Raw genomic sequence first — 24,959 nt, forward strand, 5'->3', positions numbered from 1 at the left:
ATACAAACTTCTGTTGTTTTGTTGTTTTTTTTTTCCTTCTACTTGAACTTGTTTCATCATCTTAAACTGTGCAGTGTGGTCTTTACCAAATCAGATCAGATTGTGTTCTGTAACGTGAATCCTATCTATGGGGTAAAATCTCAGCATTTAGAATAGGAGGATCCTATGATAAAAATGTCTTAGTGCTGTTGTGTTTAAATACCTAAGAACAGTTTTCTCTGTGTGTAGATCTAGATTAAAAATATCCAGAACAACTGTGTAGAGAGATCATTAGATGTGTGTATAGACATAAGTATAGAAAATAACTTTAGAAACTGCAAGGGATAGAATTTATGTCCCTGAAAGCAAAACTCTAAACAGTAGTAGGAGCCATTAAAGCACTGAATTAAAGGAAAATGAAATGTGACAAGTAGAAAAACAGATATTTAATTAAATATGAATCAGTGTAAACCAGAACTGCTTATTTTTGTTATTTAGTGACTCGTTTTTGACAACTGCTCAATTTAGAACGAAATGCAAAAGAACATATGTCTGTCTTTGTATGACCCCAAATATCTCTGTTCCCCCTTTCAGCAGACAACATGCCTTTTTTTCCCCCTAAGTGATTTTTGGTTGCTAGGAGAAGTGCAATGGTCTTGCCCTGCTCTTATCCAGCAGTAAAACTGAAAAGTGTATTGAGGTAAAGAGAGGGGCAAAGCACAGTGTAGGCCATGAATCACAACTTGCCTCTAATATGTCCACTTTGTTCACACTTTTTCTTTGAAAACTTTTGTTTTTACTAATGGTGTTTCTTTCCAGCTGATCTCTAGAAGCCATTTAGAAAGTTAAAAAAAAAAAAAAAAAAGGCTGTTAAGATTCCACTCAGAGGAACAAAAAAAGGAGGGGGAGACTTTGAGACTTATTCATGGGGCCACAGTGGTAGCAATGCACAACTCAATGAATGGTTTCAGTCAGCTGCTTCTGGTTTTTGCTAGGGCTAGAAAAGCATGCAAAAATTCTTCATAGTGCTCCTACCAGTTTTAATGATAATAACTTTATTGAAGTTGTTTACAAACTATTTCAAAGAGCAGAATATTCACTGTTGTTGAAGCATTCAAGTAGCAATTTTGCATTATGTGTGTTAAAATCAGAAAGGTTTGTTAATAATTGTGGTACTCTTGTTCTAGTTTGTAAAACCCTTTATTCACTTTTTATCATGCTTTTTCAAATAACTGTGTGCTGTGGCAAGAATCAGTTGACCATCACCACCTACAATTATCTAAAAGTGGCATTACTCAAATATCATTGGCTACTTTTAAACCTTGTCAGTTAGAAATGGTGGTATGTGATGATGAAACGGCTATAAATTATTTGGCAATATTGTCTATATTAATAGACTATCAAAATCGTGAGAGTTATGGCAGATTTCACTTGAAATTTATTGCAGGATGAATGTACAGACAATATATTATTTTCTCAAGTGCTTCATGAAACTTAGCCTGAAGAGCAATCTTGAAGCAATAATTGTATCTCTCAAGAAAGAAGAGGGTGTGTGAGTTAATGAGGAAACTGAGCATGTGGCTGCAGAGATCTGTGATTTGGGCTGTGGAAACAGCCGACTGTCTGTGGACAGAACAGGCGCCTGTATCATTCCTTACCAGCAGTAAGTGGTGAGTGGCCAAGGGTCTCATTACCAATTTAAAATGTTGTGTCGACTCAATTTAGTGACATGCAGATAATAGAGGAATTCAATGATGATGTACTTGGAAAAACAGTGCAGCAACTTGTAACGATTTGTAATTCCCATAGGGACAAAATAGGTTTCACCCACATTTTCAAGGCTATTGGGTGACCTGGCAGTACTGGATTGAGTCCCAGTGTAATTCAATGGAATTTGTGTCTGTTTAGGTCAGCACTGAATTTTTCCCCTGGGAAAAATGAAGATAGAAGAGTTGTAAGTTAATTTACAGGAATAGGCCCTATCTTACAGGCTGCTAATGCGGCTGGGAGTGTGTGGTTCTTTTGTGTGTGGTGGTTTTTTTTAATTTTTCTTCTTGATCCACACAGATTCTAGGAGTAGTTTAAATACCATCCAAAGTACAGCTGAGCTTCCAGTTATTTCCATGAAAGCTGAAAATATTGAGACCAAGAATTTTCCCTCCATAAGTCACTGCAGATGTTGCCTCAGTCATCCTCTAGTGCTACCCCCAAAGTACTGTTGTCTTTCTTCCTGCTGAGTTCTTTTTCCTGCTGCGACCTGCATGGGGTTTTGTCGCTGCATGTGGATATTGGTTAATGAATTTGGATTAGCTATTAATATGTTGATATAAAGGATATTCCCAGTACCATTTAGGAACTCCATGGCAGAAGGAATAGTGAGATTTGGTCTCCAAGAACACAGCTGATGTTGGGAGAGGTGAGCAGTTTGGAGAAGGGTGATTTGAACTGTGTCTGCTGCTGCTGCATCTGTTTGTCTGTCATCTAAAACAAGGCAGCTTTTGAGGTCCAGGAGGATTAGAATGGAAGAATCTCAGACCATTAAATACATTTTCTAGTAATTATTTTCCTTCCTGTTTCTTGATAGTCCTGCCACACTGAATTATGAAGGAGAAAAAAGGTAGAGGAAGATTCAGCACTGCAGGTTTGGGACAGGGATTGTGAGGGGAGCAGGCACTTCTGTAGTGAAGCATTGAGCAATGCCTGTCCTTCCCCTCAGTCCTTAGGTATGTGCCTCTGGGAGGCTAAACATGCTAGGGAAGGCGTCAGGAAAGAAGTGGTAGCTGTGCAGCTGTCTGAAATTAGAGGAAACCTCTTGTAAGTGGTAACTTTTGGCTGAATGTCTTTCCTGTTTCTTTTCCTTATTAATGCAACGCAACACGCTGAAGGAAGGACCACTCTCCAGAGACCTCATCTGTTCCCCAGAGCCCAATGCCTTTGTAGAATAAACTTTCAGATTAAGTAGCCTACATCTATTTAAACAAGGAGTGGTTTATAGCTATGATACTGAAGTGGAAAAGCAAGTAAGTGCTTTTCCTTTCATATGAGAAAAATCTACAACCATTTCTTATACTTTCTTTCTCCCCTCCTTCTATTTCCTAGCATTTTGCTATGATGAAAGATGTGTGACTTGCCAAGTTTCAAATATGAAATCTCCTCACTCTCAGTGCTTTACATTTCTAATTGTAGAACATTTTCCTCTGCATAGGCCAAAAAATGAGAAATGCCTTAGCTCACTACACAGAAATCAGTGAAGTTGAAACTTCTAGATTTATTCTGGGCCAGGGAGAAAAATGTGCTCTTGTATTTACAGATTTTCATTCCCTGTGCTCTTCATCTGCTCCATCTTCTGTGGTTTATTCATGTCACTTGCCTCCTTATATTTCATAGTTGCAGAGTTTGTTCTAACTTGTTTTCTTGTCAGTTGCTTCAGTTTATTTTCCAGCTCCTTTTCTATTCTGTTCATTCTGCTTTGACTGCTGTTCTCTAATCATGTTACTTGAATATGAAGAATTAAAGGACAGCAAGGGTTGGAAAGGGGGAAGGCAGTGTTGGTGAGGGAAGTACTATTATAAAAAACTATTATAAGAAACTTTGTCCTTTGGCAGGGCTACTTGGAGAATTCTCTGCATAGATAAAGTTCTGTGGTGGCATAATCTTCTGCCACACTTAACTAGTGCCTTGAGGAAATGAAAATAAATTAAAATAAACTTACAAAATTTATGTGTGCAAGCCAAATTTTGTGTGAATTGGGAAAGAAATTACCTTCCTGAAAATTAAACCATGTCTTAATTCTTCCATTTAGTTTTGAAACATACAAGTTTCCCCTCTGTCATGGAGAATTGTCTCTTTCAGTCTAGTGAGAACTACAGTTAACTATGTTTACACATGATTTGTTAAGTTTCCTTTTCTTGCAAATGGTTCAACTTCCTCCATTTATGAAATATGGAGACATAAAAGGACAATTAACTTTAAGGATCAATGGCTGTTTTTCTAATATTCTATGAAGTTGTAAGGAAAAAAATAGCATTAAAAGGTAAGAGATACTGGGTATCCATAAACTGATTAGTAACAACATCTGAGGAAATGATTGTGCGATACTACTCTTGAAATAATTGATATTATCTGAGGACTTGATTTCTGTTTATATAATCTATACATGATATATGTGTATAAGAGAAGAGGAGACTGAGACTCATTAGAGTGTTCAACATCCTCATGAGGGGAAGTGGAGGGACAGACACTGATCTCTGTGCCTAGTGACAGAACCCGAGGGAATGGCCTGAAGCTGTGTCAGGGGAGGTTTAGGTTGGATATCAGGGAAAGGTTCTTCCCCCAGAGGGTGCTTGGATACTGGAACAGGCTCCCCAGGGCAGTGGTCACTGCACCAGGCTGACAGAGCTCAAGAAGCTTTCGGACAACACTTCATGGTGGGATTCTTGGGGCTGTCCTGTGCATAGTTTACTTTCTTATATATAAGCTCTTTTATAAATTGGTATTATATATAGGAAAATAAACTATGATGGACTTTGATGATCCTTGTGGGTCCCTTTCAATTCAGGAGATTCTGTGATTCTGTGATATTGCAGTAAGTACTAAATATGTACTATACAAAATTACTAGGTAATCTGGATGAACTGTGTGAAAGTTTGTTTGTTTTGGGTTTTTGTTTCTTTTTTTCAGTTCACAGTTGATCCTTATCTTATTGAAGAACAGTTTTCCCTTTTGTAGTGCAATGTAGATGAAACCCTGACACAATGGAAGATGCTGGGAATTTTGTCATCAGCATCAGTGGGACCACAGCTTCAGTTTTGTTGTGGTTGGCGATGTGGGAGGTTAATGCTGAGAAGGAAGTTTTGTCTACTGGGTTTGGTTTGGTTTGGCTTGGGTTTTTTTATGATTATACAAAGCCTAAGAGAGTGACTTAGAACTAAATATAAAGTTGTAATCAGGAGGTTAACAGATACCAGAAGCTTCACCTGTGCTCCATTAGAAAATCAGTGGGAAACCAAGACAGTGATGTACAACAGATAAAGCAGTAAGCAGGATAGCAGCTTCAGAAAAAAGTCTGTAACACCATGAAAGCTACATTTATTTCATCTTAAAGTAGAGGCTGGCTGTTGACTTACAGTAACCTTTAGCTGCATCTGTCTTCAGGACTAAAATTTTTACTATAAGAGCAACCAAAAATCTATTTGAAAACCTATTTATAATAAATTTGCAAATTAGAAAGGCAGGGACATTATTTGACAACAAATTTCTTTCATGCCTTTTAGCATTTGTGTCCAGGTGTCTTACTAGATTGCTTGTTATTCTCAAAACAGGAATGAGGGTGGAATAAATTCTGTCACTATTTGCATGAGGAGTTATAACTCTTGTAAATAATTATATTATTATAGTTAGTTATAAGTTGTAATTCTCTTGAATACAGGAGTTACCAGACATTTAAAGAGAATAGAATAATTAAGGTTGGAAAAGAGCTGCAAGGTCAATAAGTCCAACCTTTTACTGATCACCACCTTGTCAACTAAACCATAGCACTCAGTGCCATCTCTAGTCATTTCCTGAACACTTTCAGGCACAGTCATTCCACCTCTTCCCTGAGCAGCCCATTGAAATGTTCATCGACCCTTTCAGTGAAGAAACTTCTCAGCCTGTACATTGAGTACCTGGAGAAAAATAGATTCTTCAATATTCTATGCTGTGTCAGAAGACTTTTCAGATCACAGTTTACTTTCCTATATATAAGCTTTTTTTTATAAATCAGTATGAATTGGTTGCATATGCATGTGATATAAATAAAACCTAACTGGATGTTATAAGCCAAAGAAATAAATCAGAATGTTATTCTATTGCATGTTGTATTCTTGGTGCAGCTTTTTTGGAGAGATATAAATAGATGTTGCTTATTACTTTTACTTGTGTGTATTTTTGTTTTAAATGGCAAATACAACTATTGTTAACAGACCTTAAAATCACTTGGAGGGTATTACTTAGATAATTTTGAGGAAAGTTATGAATGTCCGTGTTAAAATGTTTGTTAATAGCATCTGACCATTTAAGACAAGCAGATAAATTGTCAGTACAAATGATTAAGGATTTCTTTTTCCATGTCTTCAAGAAAGAAATTTTGTAGAGGGTTTGTAAGGACTTTTCAAAGTGCTTGTTCTGTGAGTTTTTTAGTGAAAAAAGACATAACCAAGAGGAAAAAAAAAAAAAGAATAAAAATCATAGTAGCAGTTTCAAAAAGTAACAGAGTAAAACAAATGTAAAAGGAAAAAAACCACTGTCTTAAAGATCTCCTTTTGTGCCTTTTCCAACACATCAAAATCAGCAAAAATACTGCTGTGGTTTTAGTAACATCTTCTTAGAAGGAGGTCTTGCTGGTTTTGTTTTACTTTTCCAGTAATGGAAGAGCTTCTGCTTTGTAAGGATTTTTGGAAGCTTCACTCACTGCCAGTAAATATGGCAAAAATAAAATAGATCAGTCCACGAAAATGTTTGAGTGTTCATGGAATATCTGCCTAATGTAATGTAGATGTCACTGGCTCTTGTTCCCCTTCCTGCTCATGGTGGAGAATCGATACCTGTGCTTCAGAATCCTTCCCTTGATAAAATGAGGTGGACAATAACGATAAGACCTGGCTACCTGGCACTGTGGCTGTCTCTGTGATAAACCAAATACTTGGAATTTTAGAGAAATATTGTTAAGACTTGGTGTTCCTGACTCCTGGCACTTCTTGTCCATATCAGTGAGACACTTTGGAGGTGAGTGAGATGACAATTAAGCATTCAGAATATTGAGATTTAGTGAAATTCCTATATTATATAATAATAAAATTATTATACAAATGGAGAGAAGTACAGTTGCTGAAGTTTTTGCTAGAGAGTTTTAACTTTTGTTTGTAAAAGCAGAAATTCACAATCTATATTTATTACAATCTATATTTATGTTTATTCTTAATCTTCCAAGTGGTGGGAGCAATTGAATTAGCCTTGCTGTAGAAAATGGAGAATACCTCCAAACTACACAGTGGGAAGGATTTATGAAAAAAAATCCCTCTGCAAAGTTAAGTTTCATCTCAGCCTAGGTAAAATTAGGTATGTAAAACTTCTCCTTCCAAGGAAAGATTTTATTTATTTATTTATTTATTTACAATACCAATTTTATAGTGTAAGAATGTTTAGAGATCCAAGTGAAAACAGAGACAGAAAAAAAATCTCTTCAGACAGGGAATAGATTTCAAAATCCCTTCAAAAAATACTGACAGATTTTCATGCCTGCAAATAATGGACCTTGGACTTTGTTTAAAACTTAAAGTGAATGGAATGGAGTTTATGTATTACAAATCTTAACTGCAGTTCTGAGAGCAATTACATAACCAAGGCAAGGAATCCTTTGGATCATAGATAAACTACTCACTTGAACAGTATAAAATTAAAATTCACTGAAAATTTATCTGGTTTTATATGGGAGGGTACAAGTCCTGACAGTTGTAGCAAAACTGGGCTCATGTCTAGGCACACAATTATAACCTGTTCACTAGCTGGACATGTTAAAACACAAAATGCTAAAAGAAGGATCACTGTTATATCTCAAAATCAACACTTAAAGCAACAAATAAGAGGAGTTAAATCCTTGCTCCACTTGAACTCTGTTCATTGAGAGGCCTCTGAAAATAGAGATACAGGTAACTACTTGGTGTCTTAACTCTATGTACTCACGTATTGCTGATCTCCAATTATAAAACACTGTTAATTCTAATTAAGTTGGTTAATCAGAACCTATATATTGATATCATACCTTGGATTTCATAGGTCAGTACTCCTCTAGCCATACGTTGTCACATTCATTTACTTTGCACAAAGATTGAACTGCACCAGGACTTTTGTGGTGTGAGGATGCCACAGGTGAAGGAAGCAATTGTCCACTTCTGCAGTGGAGGGAGTTCACAGTGGCTGTGTAACACAGGCTGTGACTGTCTCCTTTTGCAGTCTTCTTGATTAGCAGATATTGGCTAAAACCATGAGGAATGCTGTGGGCTCTAAACTGAGAGAACTCAGTCAGTGTGCGATATGTGATGTTCCCGCACAGGGTTTGCCTGAATGACACATGGGTAAGGTGGAAACAGCGGACATGCCAATTCATAAATTTGGGTGGATTTATGAACCTTTATATTACAGACAGCTCTTGTCTGTGGGAATATTCTTTTGAGGAATTAATTCTTTCATTCACTGATCTGTGTTCCTTCATTTACTATTTCATGTGTGTTTCAAAATGCTTTTCAATTCAAACAGCTCTTGGGTGAGTGGAAATCTGATGCCACTTATTAGTGTTATTTGTAAGCTAGAAGTGATCTCCTAATCTGAGGAATTTCAATTATCGTCATGCCTCCTATTGATTAGGTTTTGTTATTTTAGGGCAATTGGCCATCTTTTCAAACCATAATAGGACTGCTGTAATTCAGCCACTGAAAAAATGTCACTAATCTTTTTATTTTGTACAAGACAGAAGGCATAAAGTTTTGATGGTAAAAATGTAATTTGAAAGATATAATTTTAAAAATGAAGGACTGAGATTTATATTTATTGTAAATAAGAGGTATGGGTGGATATTTTGATCAAGTGGTGGCCTTTCACCTTTAAGGCAACAGCTTAAATTAATCCTTAGATCCTAAGTTAATTGAGATAAATGGTTTTAGCTTTGTCCCTGGTGTAAAGTAGTCCGTATTACAAAATTGCTGTACATCTGTTTGTGTAAACTTGGCATAATTGGCATTCTCTTAGGACTGAGTTGTCATTGAGAGTGGACTATTCCTTATTGCTTAGGAAGGTGTTCCCTGTAGGTCAGAGTAAATGCCGTTGTTTGGTCTGTGAAGGAAATCTGCTCCTGCCTCTCTTAATAATCCCTAGATGACAGATTTGTCAGAAATGTTTTAACTGCTATAGCTGTTCTTTTAAATAAAGTAAGAAAAAAACCTTATGGTGCAAAAAAAGCAAATCAGTAAGAGACTGGACCTTATTTTCTTACATCTGGTAGGAATCCAGATACTCAGAGATGTTAAAATTGTGTAACTTATCATTTGCTCTTAACAGATAGCCTTCAATGATAGTATTGAACTTTATGAAAGATGGGCATGTGGAGAGGAAGATAAATTAATGTGGAATGCATTATTATTTTCTAAGGACTAGGTTGAACTTCAGTGAAGGAAAGCCTGTGGCTTTCCTTCCCAATTTTCCTTGGAGGTTCTGCAGGAATTGCATTTCATCCTCTTTTCTATTATTAGTGAGGCACTGGCACAGGTTTCCTAGAGAAGCTGTGGGTGCCCCATCCTTGGAGGTGTTCAAGGCCAGGCTGGGTGGGGTTCTGAGCAACCTGGACTGGTGGAAATTGTCTCTGTCCAGGACAAGAGGGTTGGAACATAATGGTGTTTAAGGTTCCTTCAAATACAAACCATTCTATGAATATGTTATGTGTAGATGTGGAATTTAGGGACATGGTGTAATGGTTAACTTTACAGTATTAGGTTTGTTAGTGGACTCAATGATCTAAAAAAGTATTTTTCAACCCAAATGATCCTGTGATTCTTCCTCCAAGGGAAAAGCAATTTGTATCATACTGCTCTTGGCTGAAGAGTCTTTGTTTTCCTGCTCTTGCTCTGATATCTTCTGGGCTGAACCTTTGGAGTCACAGAGTCCTGTACTTCAGTCTCTTAGCTGTCAGATGGTCTGGAGGAGTGAAGGATCAAATACACACCTTTTACTCAGTGCCTCCTTTTTAACCCCAAGTGGGATGGGAAGTGTTGGGAGGCAGTGAAGGAAGCTGCATCCACATTTTGACCATTATTCTGTATGGTGTTATCCAAGGCAGTGTTCCAGGTGTCAGTGTTGTCCTCTCATACCTGGAGTACATGTTTTCCCAAAAATCTTTAGATTTAGATGAGAAAAGGTTTGTAAAATATATTTATTTAGTACAGGAATTGGGGAAAAGCTTCCAGAAAGACAATGGGTATGCACTAAGTTCTGCTTGTTGTTTTGTGTTTTCAGGAGGAGAAGAAACTTCAAAATGGAATGTTCTCAAACTGCATGTATTTATATATATCTCTGAGATAGTGAGGGAACAATTTTCTAAAAGTAAGGGAAGATTATAGCATTTTTCTAGTGTGGATTTGCTTATGTTCCTGTTTGAAAGGAGAACACAAATCTCTTTTTTTTTGTATATTAAAAAGGAAAAAAAAGATTTTGAAAAAGTATTTGCAAAATATTTCTAGCTTGTCAGATGTCTACATGAAGAATTTGAAAATCACTTCACATACTACTATTTGGTTAATGTTTATGAAATATAGAGACATACAATTGTAAAGGAATCAGAGAAATTGCCTCATAGCAGGATTATCTACAAGTTAGAATACATGTCGTAAATCAGTAAAGTTTGGGTTACATATTTGGTCAAATTTAACACATATTTCAAAGTGTTCACCTTTTGTTTCAAAGACTGGTGTCTGGGCGAACAGGAAGGGAAAAGAGGAGTAGGAAGAAAAAAGAAAACAAAAGCACTTCTCCAGTTATTAAAATCCCCTCCAAAACATGGAATTAACTGTTTTACCATAATATTCATGCTGCTTAGTACTGTGATTTCTAAGGTTAGGAGATGGATAGAAGTTTGTGGTAAAATTCCTTAGGTGTGCAGTTTTAACAAAACAAACATCTAATTCTTTTGCTGTATCATGTGTGGAACTTACTGGCAGGAATGGGAGATGTGAGCTGTTCTAAGCCTTAAGTAGCTGAAAGGGATTAACCTTACACAGAGGATTTACTAATGAAGACATTGCACTTAGACACACAGAGGAAAGGAAAGTGAGTTGCTGATCCAGAAATTATTCTGTCTAGTTGTTCTAAATACTTTTTCTTTTTCATTCTACTTATAAATTTAGTTTATTGTATAAATGTAATTGGATCTTACTCTCCTGTGGCGTGTCCATGCTTTTGTAGTAGTTTCACAGTAGCAGGCAGTCATTAAGGTACAGTCTGTGGACACAGAGACATGGCAGTCAAACTGTAGGCTGTGATGTCAACCTGTGCAGTTTTTGTTCTTCTGCTACTTAATTTTCATATGCTTAGGACTAGATCCCACTACTTGAGCCAGTATATAATTTATTTTCAAAGGCTGATGCAGGTTATTTTCATCTTTTCTGGGATTAGCTTGGAGGAAAAAAAAAAAAAAATCTTTAACTGAATACACCTGTTTTGCTTCTATTCTGTAAACAACCTGTTAGCTTTGTAGCTGGAGGCCAGGTGAGCATGATCAGGGCTTAAAAAGGGAACAAGAAATCAAAGCCCAAGCAGGAGCAAGAAGATTTTCCACTGAAATGTAGGAAGATGTGCGGACAACTGTTTTCATGGTCAGTCTGTCTCTGAATGCAGAGTTGTGTCATTATTATTTGGGAAGGGCAGGAGGTGCACATGGTTGGGTAGCCCTCTTCATTAAATTATATGCTTTTTCCTGGAGGATTTGTGATCTTGTCACAACACACTAAATTTGTAGGCTGAGACTGATTCCTGCCTTTGTTTTTTACCATATTACCTGCAGGGTCTGTACTGAGACAGCCCTCCTAGAACTTTATTTCACATGCATCTTTGCTGCAAAGGGTTAAAGCAGACTCTGAGATATTTTAAACCAGATTTTGTCTAAGACAGTATGAGGTAACTTTTTGTGCTCTTCAAAATACACTTTGTTACTTGTTTTAATATATGTTTATGCACATGCAAGTATATAATTGTAATTATCAAATGAGCTGTTGTGATATATGTGTTCTATTTTACTTGTAGGGAAACATACAAATGTTGTATGTAACAAAGAATTGTGTTTTAAGGAAATTCAGTATAAAAATGGAGTCATTTATGAAGCACTTTTTAAATAAGGAAGGGTAAAGCTATTGCTCTGGGAAATCAGGGTATGTTCTGTAAAGCTGTGTAAGTTAAGAGTGTGGTGTTCAAAGAGAAGTTTGTTCAAGTTTTCTGGTATTTTAAATTACTTTGGTCTTGTAAGTTATTAATGCTGATTTTATGTTTTTTCCCATATACATTGTATGTAAGTTATTTTATAGATTATTATTATAGATTTTGTGTTTTGTAGACTATTATTATTAGTTCAACTTAATGAAAGTTCTCAACCATTACTATATATGATTAACTTTTTTCCAAATCATTAGTGTGTGGGATGGGTCACACCACAAAAGACCCTTGTTTTTTGTCTCATTGTAGATAAACAATGCATTTTGGAAATTAAAAAAGTGGGACAAGCACTTTGAGTCTTCCCAGCTTCCAAGTGTTTGTGGCTTTTTGACTTCCTGAGGTGCTGTCTTTATGGTTAACTTCTGTGAATGTAGCCAGTGGTTTGGGTTTTTTTTAACCCAACACTTATTTGCTCTTTGCTTTCTGAGGTTTTTCTGATTAGAAGTAACAGAAGTGTTCCAGCAAACCCTTTCCTGTATTATGAGCTTATATCTGTCCCTACATAAATTCATTTGCCCAGTGTCATTAAAGAATACTGACAGAATTTAAAGGATCACTAGAGGCATGTATTTTTTCTTGCTACAGTCAAATGAAGTAATATTAACCAACAAACATAAGCAGGTCACCTGATGATCAGGGAACCAAAATGATTTTGAAGTGCAGCCAATTCTGAAGTTTATTGCACCACTATAGTGATTTTCTCTTAAAAGTCAGTGATACGCTCATTTGAGGTTGTTGCATTTGATATTGATGTTAACCTTTAGCATAGCTGATAAACTGACTTTCTACTGGCAGGCATCATTAATAGGAGGCTCTGTGCTGTCCTGAATAATTTTCCTCACAATTAGCAGCATTGATCTTGTAGGTGCAGCAGCAGCTGAAGTTCCTTGAGGCAATTGGACAGGGAAAGTGGTTGAAACTCACCCTGAGCCACCTCGGTTGTTCCCACTTGATCATTACAGCAATTACATTTTTCTAGTCCTAGTGTGTTGATTCTTAAAAACAGTTTATTCCTCATGCTTAGATATATTCACATGCTTTCAAGGTAAGAAGCGAAAGGCAAGGTTCACCAAGCTGTTCTGGGTAATATCATCTCTACTTGTTAAGCTATTCTGGTTATAAAGATAATCTGTAAATTACTTTTGGACAGAGACCCAGTGTCCTGGTATGTCAAACATAATGGAAGCTGTGAGGTTTTTTGTTGGGGGGCAGGGGGGAGAAAGAATGAAATCATTTCTAGTTGAAAAGCTGCCTTTATGCAATTTTAAATTAATATTGATTAGTACTAATGGAGTGGGCTCTGGGAAAGGCTTTACATACCTCTTGTGCCTGCTAATAAGGTCTCATCTCAGATGCACAAAATCTCTTAAGGAAGTGAGTCATTTTTATCAAAGTTAGAAAAATCACTCTGAGTTTTTTGAGTGAGAATAACTCACCAGCTGAACAAGCTTCAAAGCAAAATACTGATGTGGGGGAATAGCCTTGGGAGCTGCAGAGCTGCTGAGGTGCACAGATGGGCAGTGGGGGGAGAGGGTGTCATGTGAGACCATTCTGTGTTAAGTGCAGGTTGTGATATGATTCTTGGTGTGAACCTTTCTTCATTACCTTTATTATCTAGGGTAAGAATTGGTGATGATTAATTTTGACAAAAATCCAGTCTCGAGTTTTGGGGGAAAACTGCATCCTACCTAAAAATGCATTTCAGCTTGTATTCACCCTTCTGTTGGCTGTAACATTCTCTTAAATTATTATCTTAATTTTGCTATTAAGGAGGGTTTCAACAGTTGGGCAGTGCTGGTCTTAAACTTCTATGGGGTGAGGTAGAATAACATGGAAATTTTAAAAGAAGGGATGACAGCAGACTACAAAGTACACAGATATGGGTTACAGCTGCTGAGTTTCTGGGGGATGGTGCTAGGACTTGCACTCTGCTATGAGGAGAAGTTCTGGAGGAAGCGCAGTTTATGACAGCAGTCTTTCATTGCTTAGTGTTGACCAGGCTTTATTTGTCTTTGAGGGCTCATCTCACAGATATACAAATTCTGTTCTATACAAATAGAATATATAAAATTATATACTGTATATAAATTCTATATAAATATATAGAATATATAAATTATATTCTAATAAATAACAGATTCTATTTTTTGCTTTTTAATCAACTTTTTAATTTTAAGCAATTAGATGGCTTTTTTTTTTTTGTTTTGTTTGAGATGCAGAATGCAGGCAGTAAAGCAACATTTGACTGTTTAGATAAAAGTGACAGGAACACAAGTGTGCAGTCCTGTAAGCAAATATAAATTAGAGTCCCCCTAAGTCCTTCAATATGGAAAGTTCTCTTGATCTTTCTAATGCCTCCTACAAGTTGAGGTGGTGCAGTGGGAGGCAGTGTGCTTGTGTTTGCAACATATAGCAAAGTCTGAGCTTGTCTGAAATTTGGCCTTCACTTGACAAAGTGTTGAATGCTTCTCAGAGAGTTTATTAGTTTTTCACCAGCATACAATGCAAAGAGAAGTTCTACTGCTTGGTAATCCATTGCGATTGAAGGAGGTTGTGAAACCGATAAATTTATTCAAGTGTAAGAAACAAGCAATTATTTCCGGAGTAAATATCAGTAAATAAAATAACTGTTGATACTGTCATCATTTTGCTTATTCTGTGTGATAAAAATTGGGGCATTATCCCTCTAGATTGGGGAAATGCAACATGCAGATCCTGACTGAATTCCAGGTTTATTTTTTTGGTATAAACCCTGCTCTGAAACATCATGGACCTTAATTTCTCAATCAGCTTACATCTGCTGCATCAATATTGTCAATATTCTTCCAGACTTATCATGTATTAACACTTTAAAGCAGATAAGTTGTTTTTCTCACAAAATTTTAGGAAAATAAACCTTGCTTATCCAGCAATGAATTTTTGTTTTTCTCTATATATGTGCATATATAATGTGAAAAAATAGTGAATAGATATAGTTGTTCAATGGGCTTTTTGTGCATCTCCAAAGATACTAATTGGCTAAGATATTATAGTATTAAAAACTAGTACTCTGGGAATTTCCATGTGATGGGTAAAATTAGTTTGAAACTATGAAGCAATTTTGTTTTATGGCAAAAGTAAAGTTAGAGAAATCAGCCTAACAGACAAAAATTGCCCCTCAGTGGCCCTAGAAACCTGGAGCTCCCTGGCATTTCAGGAGGACAGAGGGTGAAACTCAAGCAGAGCAGATCAAGAAGTTGCAGGTGTATTTTGCCTATGACTGTTCAGTGGCAGGAGGACAGTGACATTGGTCACACGCTATTGTAAGCCATCTGTGCACGCAGGGCACAGGTCAGGAAGACACCTTGGTAAGTTGACAATGCTATTTGTTCCATGTGATTTCCATCAGTGGATCTCAGAATGGTTCACAAAGGAGTTGTGGCCACATCTGCATTTTAAAAATAGTAAAATCGAGGTGAGTGAAATATCTGCCAGATATCATAAATGATGGTGGCATCTGGAGCTGAACTCGTACCTCGTGTTCAGAAGCATGCATAGGTGCTGGAGTGGTATTTGTACCCTGACAAAATGAACCTGGTTTGGAAAGAATTTATGGGCACAGATTCCAAGCAAATAAATGTGTTGTTGTCCACAGGGAGAACAAAAAGGTGACAGAAATAGAGAACGCTGTTTTGTAGCTCCCACTGTGTTTAGCTCTCCTAATATATGATATCCTGTCTCAAAGTGACAGAATTTCTTATTTCTTTGATCCATAGGATAGCAAATCTGTGTGTATGGTGCTGTGCCACAAACATCAACATTTGGTGCTATTCTGTTTCCACACTATTTCTGTGAGAAAGTGTCCAGCTTACTTGAACACCAGTAAAATCATTGAAAATAGTATCTAATTCCAGTTTAAGTCTGAAAATACTTCCAGGGGAGAACTTTAAAGGAAAATGATATATGCAATGGTCAAGGAAGTTACAGTTTGTATAACAGCAGAAGAGTGAAGATCCAGTTCATGTTGCTTAGTAAATACATTCTGCCTTGTTTTTTGTTAGGAAGAGAAACACATGTTCAATTTTGAGGCACAATTTTAATTATGCTATTACATTTTAATGTAGCCTTTGAAAATCATCAGTTATCAGTTTTGCTTTGAAAGAGGACACTCTGCAAACTGTGATGATGCCCCTTCCTTTAGGGAGCAGCATCAGGAAAAAGCAAAGACTAATGGTAGATATGTGTAAATTTAGTCCAGATCGCAATATTCTTGGTAAATATAATGTTAAGCAGAAAATTTTACACTAAAATAAGCAAGAAAATTTTCATTTGGGCTCTCGGATCTGAAGAGAGGGAAGTTACACAGTTATCAATACAAAAGGACTTCAGGAAGTTTGTAAAGTAGTTAAGGAATACAAATGGGTTGCAATCCAGAAAAAAAGATGAACAACAGTGAAATCATATGTAACAAGGATCAACGTGGGAGATCAGTGATGTGGCTTAGAAGAGCATTTTTGGGAATGACAAGCTATTGCATCAGCTTTGCAAGAGAACAGAGTGAAGCTGAAACTTCAATGGGATGGAAAGTTTGTGCCAGCTTTCTGCAGATGGGGGGTGTATTTAGCTTTCTAGCATGTGCAGTTCTATGTCTCATGATTTAAAACTATGTCATCAAAGTCAAGACAACTCAAAGGTGATGACAATAGATTAGTGAGAACTTGGAAGAAGTTTTATGAGCAACTGAAAGAGAATATGCCAGAGGAGACATAAAAATAATCAGGAGGACTGTTGCTATTTTGAAAGGTTCCTACTCATTTTTTAACATATTTAATCCTTTTTTTGGTCAAAATAATTTAGATGAGGGATAAAATTTTAAATGTGTCTGTATTTTACAGAAAATAATGATGCAACATTGCAAGTAATTTAACTAAACCTTGAAATTTAAAATTGGAGGTAACACAATAAGGAAGTGCATAGTTAAATGTTAAAATGTAGAGCTGTAGTGATTACAAATCTTTGAGAAGAGTAACTGGATGTGATGTGCTGGTGTTGTGTGCATGATGTTACATCCAGTGCAAAACCTTTTTCTGGTACAATAATGGGAAGTAACCTGCCACTTAAGTAATTTTAAAGTCAGCTGAATAAAGCTAGAGATCAGTCTGCAGGTGATGGATCAAGATGCTTTATACTAAAAGAAAACATGCTGATTTCATCTTCCGTTGGTAACATGCCCAAAAATCCACTGTATTTTGAAACATTATTTCAGGGCCAATGTTTAAGGCTTTTAATACTGAGAGCAAAGTTGTGTTGTACTGTAATGATTGCTATACTTTGATTTGTTATATAACTGATATATTTTGAGAGAGATGGAGATTGTAGAAAGGTCACGAATAAACAGGAAGAGATTTGCAAAGCATTGTTATGGCTTGGCCTGATTATTTTGAGAGACTATTATATTACTTGTACAGTGTTTTGTATTTTCACTTTGTAATAGTAATTATAAAGTCTACATGTCAAACTTGTTTCATTCAATTGATACACTATTTTTCTCTGTGTTAGGTTACTGGAGAGGGATGATTTTTTTTTAATAATTTATTTGTGTAATATAAGAGATAGCTTGAAATTAGAACAGATGTGGTACAATTTGAGAAATGGTAGTGCATAGTGGCACTTGAAAGCTGTGAGATGAAAATACTTAGGTGATGCCCTTTCAATTGAGACCATTTTTTCCCAATAGAATTGAAATCTAATTAAACAGTTTTCTTTACTCCACATGAATAAAAAATTAATAAAATTTTTAAAAACGTTGAGAACACACATTCAAGCACGGAAAGATGGAGGTGGCTGCATGATTAAACTGAGGTAAAAATAAAGAAGTCTTTCATTATTCATCACAGGAGCAAGCTGCACTGTTTCGATAAATGAGGGATGTAAAATGCTGGTGTGAAGCCGTTGTCTTTCTCTTAAAGTAGAACGTAAGACCCAACCAAGCTCCTCAATGGAAATGCTAATTCCACATGATTAATCCTTTCTTCTTTTCTGTCAACATGAATATTAAGTAACTTCCTTTCCAGGGTCACTGGGAAGTTGTAACTGTTTTGCTTTGGGTTCCCCTACCCTGAAACACAAAGCCTGACCTTAGGGCCCAAAATGACCCTTATTGTTTCTTTCTGCCTCTTTGAACTATGGCTCTTATTCCTCTCATTCTGGAGGAGGGAGGCAAGTGGTGAAACAAGCAGTCAGTGGAAATTACTGACACACCAGGAACAGGTTTTTTTCAACTGCATTTTAAGTTCCCAAGAGGCTTGCCTGGGGAATGCTTCCCTATTGCCAATGTCAGCCTGCTCTCGCCTTCCTTTAAGTAAAGGCTTAACCTTAAGCTGGTTTTATCTATATTTTTACAAGACTGTATAAGTATTTCATCTGCCATGTCTGTATAATTTACAGTGTCTACTTACTCTTGACTTTATAGGTCTGATACTCCAAAGTGTTGTATTCCTCAGTGTGATGCAACTATATTTCTAAGTGGATGTTCTCCCTCCATTCCATTTCACCTTTATATAATATATATATAATAATAAAGGCTTAAAGGTAAAAGACCCTATATTTTAGTTACCACATATGTATAGAGGCATATCAGTCACTTCGATTTAAAAGTCAAATTTAAAGTTTTTGTGGTGTTTGTGTTATTTTACCAAAAGATGATGTTTGGATGACTGATTTTTGCCTTTTCATCGGAAACAAGGCTAATAAAATGTTAAAAATAGATTGAATGGAGGCTTTCAAGGTAGGACATACTCTCCTTGCTTTGTGTAAGAAAAAGAAATCCTGGTTTCACAACTCATTCTTTGATGTAGTTCTTCGTGGTGCGCTCAGTAAATCCGTAGCATAAAGATATTATTAAATCAATACAGGGATAGCTATTATAAAAACTGATTTAAAAGATGGCTGTGCCCTGTGGATGCATTCCAGATAATAACTTGACCCTCTCTTTCCTTTATACTGTCCCTCAGTGACCCCTGCCACCTGCATACACTTTTGTTGCATTCCTCTCAGCTCCTAATCGTGCATTAGCACCAACTGTTTCTTTGGTGTGGAGGAGGCAGCAGATGTGGCACTGGTGCTTTGTATGTTCTTTGACTCCTGTTAATGGTTAGCCACAGTGGCCCTTTTCTTTTTTGTGAATATCTGCGATATCTTCAGGTTGAGCTGCCTTTAGTGTGTAGTGGTGTCTTTTCTGGAGAGTAGAAGATTCTCATACTACAGCCATAGGTCACCAGTGTCTGGGGCTTTCCCTGTTTATGGTAAACCACGATGTGCGTAAAGGTGTGATAACTTCCACTCAGAAGAAGTTACACATGATTTATTTGTAAACTGAAACATGCATACACACCTGAGTTCTGAAGATATGTGTCAGTTTGCATTGTTTAAGAAATATGAAAAAAACCCCAATTTCTCCTTGTGCTTCACTCATTATACGGTGCATTAGGTCTCTCGAGATAGGCTATGTAAAATTAGGTTCTTCTGCAGACATGGGTATTAAGTTTATATCTGTGAGCATTCTGACTCGAGATTTACATTAGCATGCAAAACTTACTGTTTTAGTATTTTTCTAAGCATTTTCACAGTGTTATGTATTCCCCCTTCTGCTAGGTTTCTATTTACTACTATTTATTACTACTATTTACCACTATTGCTTGAAATATGTCTTTAAAGTAAATTATGTTCTTGTCCATGAGTTCGTAAAAGCACAGTGGGTATGGAGTGTTTTGTTTAGGAGTTGCCAAGGAGTACTGCTGGTCAGTAAGAGGAGGTTGCAGACTTCTGCTTGAGAGTTTCATTTTTAGTTCAGCAAAAACTGAATTTATAGACTTGTGAATTTATTTTTGTCTCTGCTTAGGCTATGTACATTCTGTCACAAGATAGTTTTGGAAACCTGTTGTGCTTCTTGAATAATTTTCTCCCCTTCCAATGTGGTATTACCTGAGAAGATCAGAATATCCTGCTTTATACTGACAGCTGGAAGTCACAATGGAAGGGCCAGAGCTCTCCTGTTTGTCCTTTGTCATGTGCATGGGATGCTCTAATGTTTTAATTAAGTTTACTGGAACTGCTTTGAGGCAAATTTTTTGTGATTACTCAACAGAAAATAATTGTAGAATGTTTTGGGTTGGAAGAAGAATCACAGAATGGCTGGGTGGGAAGGGACACTAATGGTCATCCAGTTCCAACGTCCCTGCCATGTACAGGGCCACTTTCTATCAAACCAGGTTGCTCAGAAGTCCATCCAACCTGGATTTGAGCACTTCCATGGATGGGGCATCCACAACTCCTCCAGGCAGCAAGGTCTGTAAGAAAAACAAGTACTCCATGGATAAGCTCAGAGGGAGCTTTTGTGACTGTGGTATGTGTGGCCACCTGCTTTAGGGAGAATTTGCATTTGGCTTTGGGTGTTCATTTGTTTCTTGTATCACAGTACTTTGCCAAGGAAGGGAGGACTCTGCTTAATGTTTTAAGTTGCAAGTAGGTTTGGTTTATGAGCAAATCTGTATGTATGTAATATTTATTTATTTAAGTGTGTAAATCCAGTGATTTGTTCTGTGAAATTTTCTCAACTTGGAAGTCTTTAAATGTATGGAGGGCTCTCTTTGCTATTCTTGTCTTTTTCCCAAATGTGATTTGCTTTATGTGTGAAATGCCATTGCATTTATTTTAATTTCAAAATCTAAATATCAATACCCAGATACCTCACTGTAGTTTTGCTCATCTGATGATTAAAATTGTAATAATGCCCTTATTGAAGCTACTGATTCAGTGTAGTACTCTTGCATTCCTTTTCATAAATAATAATTAATTTTATTTTTGCTTTGCATATTCCTTAAATAGTTCCCACTGCTGCTAAACTTTCATTTGAAATGCAGTTTATAAAACTGGGAGAAATTCAATGTATTTAACAATCTTACTTTTTCTAATGATTGTCCCCCTCTCCCAGGTATCCATGCACTGGTTTTAGATTGACACTAGAAATTATCACAAATGGTGTGATTTTTCCTGACCATCATATAGTACTGATTCTCTCTCTGCACAAGGCTGAGGAGTAGCAGATGATCCAGGAGAAGCAAGAGGCTACATATGATGTATGTGATGAAATAATATGTGTAGTAGATGAGACACAGGATTTGGGAAATAGGAATTATTATGTATAATTCTACTATATATAGTGTGTCACAGCCTGTGAGGTGGGAAAACAAAAGGCAAATTTGCTTGGTACATGCTATCATGTAGAGCAATAATTGGTTGACATCTGTAAATAAAGGGCTACAATAGATAGCATAAAACTGATGTAAAGAAAGGCATCAACTGGTTTGCCACAGGGATCTTTTTATTTGGATTGTGTCTTGTTTAACATCTTCGTTAATAATCTGAACGAGTGGGTAAACTGCATGCTAATTAAATTCACAGATGATACTAAGCGGGGAGGTGTTGCAAACATAGGGTGGCCAGATTTTCTAAGTGAAAATCTGGACCACCTGTCATGGCAGGCAGAGAGAGGAAGGTTTTTAGCAGGGACGAGGGAGGGGGTGTGCACAGAAGGACTTGACAGCTTGTGGGAGGGGAAGAAAGACTGCCCACTCCACCCCCTCCTTAACCAAGCACACCCTCTCTTTGCTTCTTCAGCATGCTGTGGCTTGGATCCACTGTATTTATACTGTTTGCTATCCCTAGATTATAAAAAATTTACTAGGTACTTATTAGCTGGTAAGTAAAACCTCTTATTCAGGTGTAGATGTGAAAGATTGAGAGGAGGGGAGGAAGCAGTAGTGAGCTCCAGGCAAATCATTCTGGTAAGCTCGCTTTTCAGCTACTGAAAATTTACATGACACAAGTTTGGTTTTTTATTATTTTTTAAGGTGAGGATTGCAGGCTGACCCTTCCATGTTAATCTGATTTATATTGCTCTTAAAAATGGGAAGCAACAAATTTTATGTATAATCTGTAATGGCAAAAGGCTGTTATGCCTCTCTCTGAATTTGAGGACTGTTAGTAGCTGATCTTGTGTAAGTGGTTGTGGGCCAGCAAGAATGCAACTCATGATGCAAGGGACTGAGTACCAAGTGAAAGTTTTCTCCTTTTGTTCCTGCTTATGTATGATAGAAACTACTCCTGTTCCTCCTCCAATGGCCCAGCTTGTTCTCTCTTATGCTTCCCTCAATATTTATTGCTTGTTGTGTTTTCATTATTTCTCTTCCTTGACATTGCTTGGGGGAACACAAGTGACACATGGAATGTTTTCCTTTCTGTTCTCTCAGGATTCTGAATAACAGACTTGAAAAAACTTCCTAACTTTGGCAATCTGTGATTGTGTGAACACCTGAATGATGAAATCCACTTTTTGCTGAACATGCTATCAACTTTTTGGAGGTGTCATAGCATTGATCCAGGGGAAAGATCAACATTGTGCTCTTCGTGAGGCACCCAGTTTTAAAGCAGTGGCACTTCTCTTTCTGCATTTTGCTTAGGGCTCAGAATTTTACCTATCCTTGGCTTAGAAGGTTAGCTTCATCCTTTGACTCCTCTTACTTGTGATGCATTGGTTAACCTGTGGCCCATATTGTCCTGGGAAGTTTTTTGTAGTCGGCAGGTTTGGCTTTGTTTACATGTGTAGTTGTAGCATCATGAAAGTTAATTTACTTGAGAAAGGATTGGAAGGTTTGGCAGAACAAAGTGCTTTCTAATTTTCTCAGCATCCTGTGTTTTTCTTGGAATTTTGTTTGGACAGCCCCTGTGTTCTCTGCATATTCAATGGCAGCAGTGCCAAAACTCATGCAGTCCAGTATCATGTGTAGATGTTTGTTATATATTTAGCTGTAATGCAGTTTGGGGTTTGTTACCTCGAACAATAGATGGTTCAAAGTGTAATGGCCATGTGACTAATGAGGAGCATGTCATGCTGCCTTCTTGAAGCCTTCCACTCTTGGCTTTTGTTTCCCAGGCATCTTACCCTGGCAGTGTTATGCAAATTAACCAATTAATGACAGACAAAATGGCCTTCCTGCATCGCCATGCTTGTAATAAGAAGGGCAATGCTGTAAGTCACGTACCTATTCAGCGAGCTCTGTAGGCCACTGCCAGGGCATGATTAGCCTGACTGTGGAAGACAATTGCAGAGGCATCTGCTCGGTTAATTTTGAGAGAAAATTTACCAGATGGAGGCTGAAGATTTAAGTGATTAGAAGGTAGTAGATTGGAATACAAATTGGATTAAAAGAAATTAGATTGATATAAATCGAATTGAGTCACAACAGTTTGTGTTGTTTGTACCAAGGGGCAATGGATTATGGGAGAAGCAGATGCTCCAATGAGATAGGAATTAATGTGGCTTTGACGGTCCATCTGGGAAGGCCTGAATATCGAGTACATCCCTAATCTCTCTCTCCATTTATCAATGCCATAATGTTAATTAGTACTTCATTCATTAAGTTACTTACAGAGGAAAAAATCTCACCCCTATAGCCCCTCTCTGCTTGAGGATTTGTTACTGTGCCAAGAAATGGAAATCTCTCTTTAGCCGAGCTAGTTACAGTTGACTGTTGCACTAGACCTGTGTCATTTTACTCAAGATTACTGCTACTTTTGGCCTAAATTAAATTTATTGGGCTTTGCTTTGCAATAAATACAGCAACATAGTTTTTGAAGTCCTGCCTTGATCTCTACAACTAGCTACCACTAACAATCCACCTTCTCACATATTTAAAAATGTACAATATATTTTTTTTCATATAGTTGCATAGCATTGTGGCTAACGACCAAACTTTAGCTATGACATTAAGAGTGGGGGAAAACCAAGACAGTTTATGTGTGTATCCCTAAGATCTTGGGTAGGGAAATGTTTGTCAAAGAAAAGTGCTGTACCTGACACACCTGAGGTGGGGCATATCCTCAGGTGTGCAAAACTGGCTGATGACGGAACTGTTGGATTTTAAGCACGTTTCACTTACACTGGAAGATAAATATTTGGGGTGTTTTTAGCTCTGAAAGGTGACCCAAAATCATAGCTTGAGTTTTTTCACTGAATGGGAAAAAAAAACGAAAGGAAAAAAAAAAAAAATCCTGTAAAATAGTTAACAAATATGCCAGAACTGTGAAGGAATGGAGTTAAATACTTTTTCTAGCCACAGTCTAGAAATGAACATGAGATAATTCAAGGATGCTTAGTTAGCAAAAGTCAAGAGGATTTTTCACTCTTTCCTTCCCCAAGTGCACACAGAGGTGTGATGCAGAAAGGCTGTGTTATGATAGTCACACAGAGTGCAGGCACTGGCAAATGTTAGTCTTCATGTGAGTACCACTGTAGTGTCAACCTTAAACTTTTCCTTATATTTTCCCATATATATTTGATTTGTTTTCCTTCATGGTAAGGAAGCTTTGATTCTAGTTGACTGTAAGTTGCAGTTTTTAGTTATTAATCAGAGAAATATTAGATATAAAAACATGTTACTGTTCTGTTTCTGGAACCTAAAATGACAAAGGTATCTACCAGGATGTCTCACCTTATGCTTATATGTTCTGGAGGAAACAGATTCACTGCAACTAGTTTTTCAGAAGAAAAGGTTCTTTTATCATGTTTGAGGGTTTTTCATCTGTTGAAAATAAATCATTAAAAAAAATCCTGTCTCCTGAAAAATTTATGATTTGTACCTCTAAGCAGAGAGTGTAGTAGGCATGGGCTGGCAAGAGGTTGGAGTGGAGCAGAGCTGGGACAGCTGAATCAAGATGATCAAAGGGATATTCTGTGCCATATGTCATCATATGCTCAGCAATAAAAACTCATAGAAAGGAAGATAAAGGAGGGACATTGATGGTTATGGCATTTGTGTTCTCAAGCAACAGTCCTGCATGCTGAGGCCCTGCTTGCCAGGAAGTGCCTGGACATCTGTTTGCTGATGAGTAGTGAATGAATTCCTCTTTTTTTGCTATTTTTGCTATTT

General features: G+C 37.0%; 1 protein-coding gene across 26 annotated transcripts in view; it reads left to right on the plus strand.

The window, feature by feature from the left end:
• Positions 1 to 24,959, plus strand: part of ROBO2 (roundabout guidance receptor 2) — a 1,015,778-nt gene that overhangs the window by 586,799 nt on the left and 404,020 nt on the right. For 2 of the 26 annotated variants that reach the window (XM_086883524.1, XM_086883531.1), the window contains exon 1: positions 11,263 to 11,378. The exons of the other annotated variants lie outside the window; for them this stretch is intronic. The gene's annotated coding sequence lies outside the window, so the exon portion shown is untranslated. Of the gene's footprint in view, positions 1 to 11,262; positions 11,379 to 24,959 lie in introns of those variants that run through there. 26 annotated transcript variants of the gene reach the window in all.

The sequence above is a fragment of the Cyanistes caeruleus genome, chromosome 3 (genome assembly GCF_971803275.1).
Source record: "Cyanistes caeruleus chromosome 3, bCyaCae1.hap1.1, whole genome shotgun sequence".
Lineage (NCBI taxonomy): Eukaryota > Metazoa > Chordata > Aves > Passeriformes > Paridae > Cyanistes > Cyanistes caeruleus.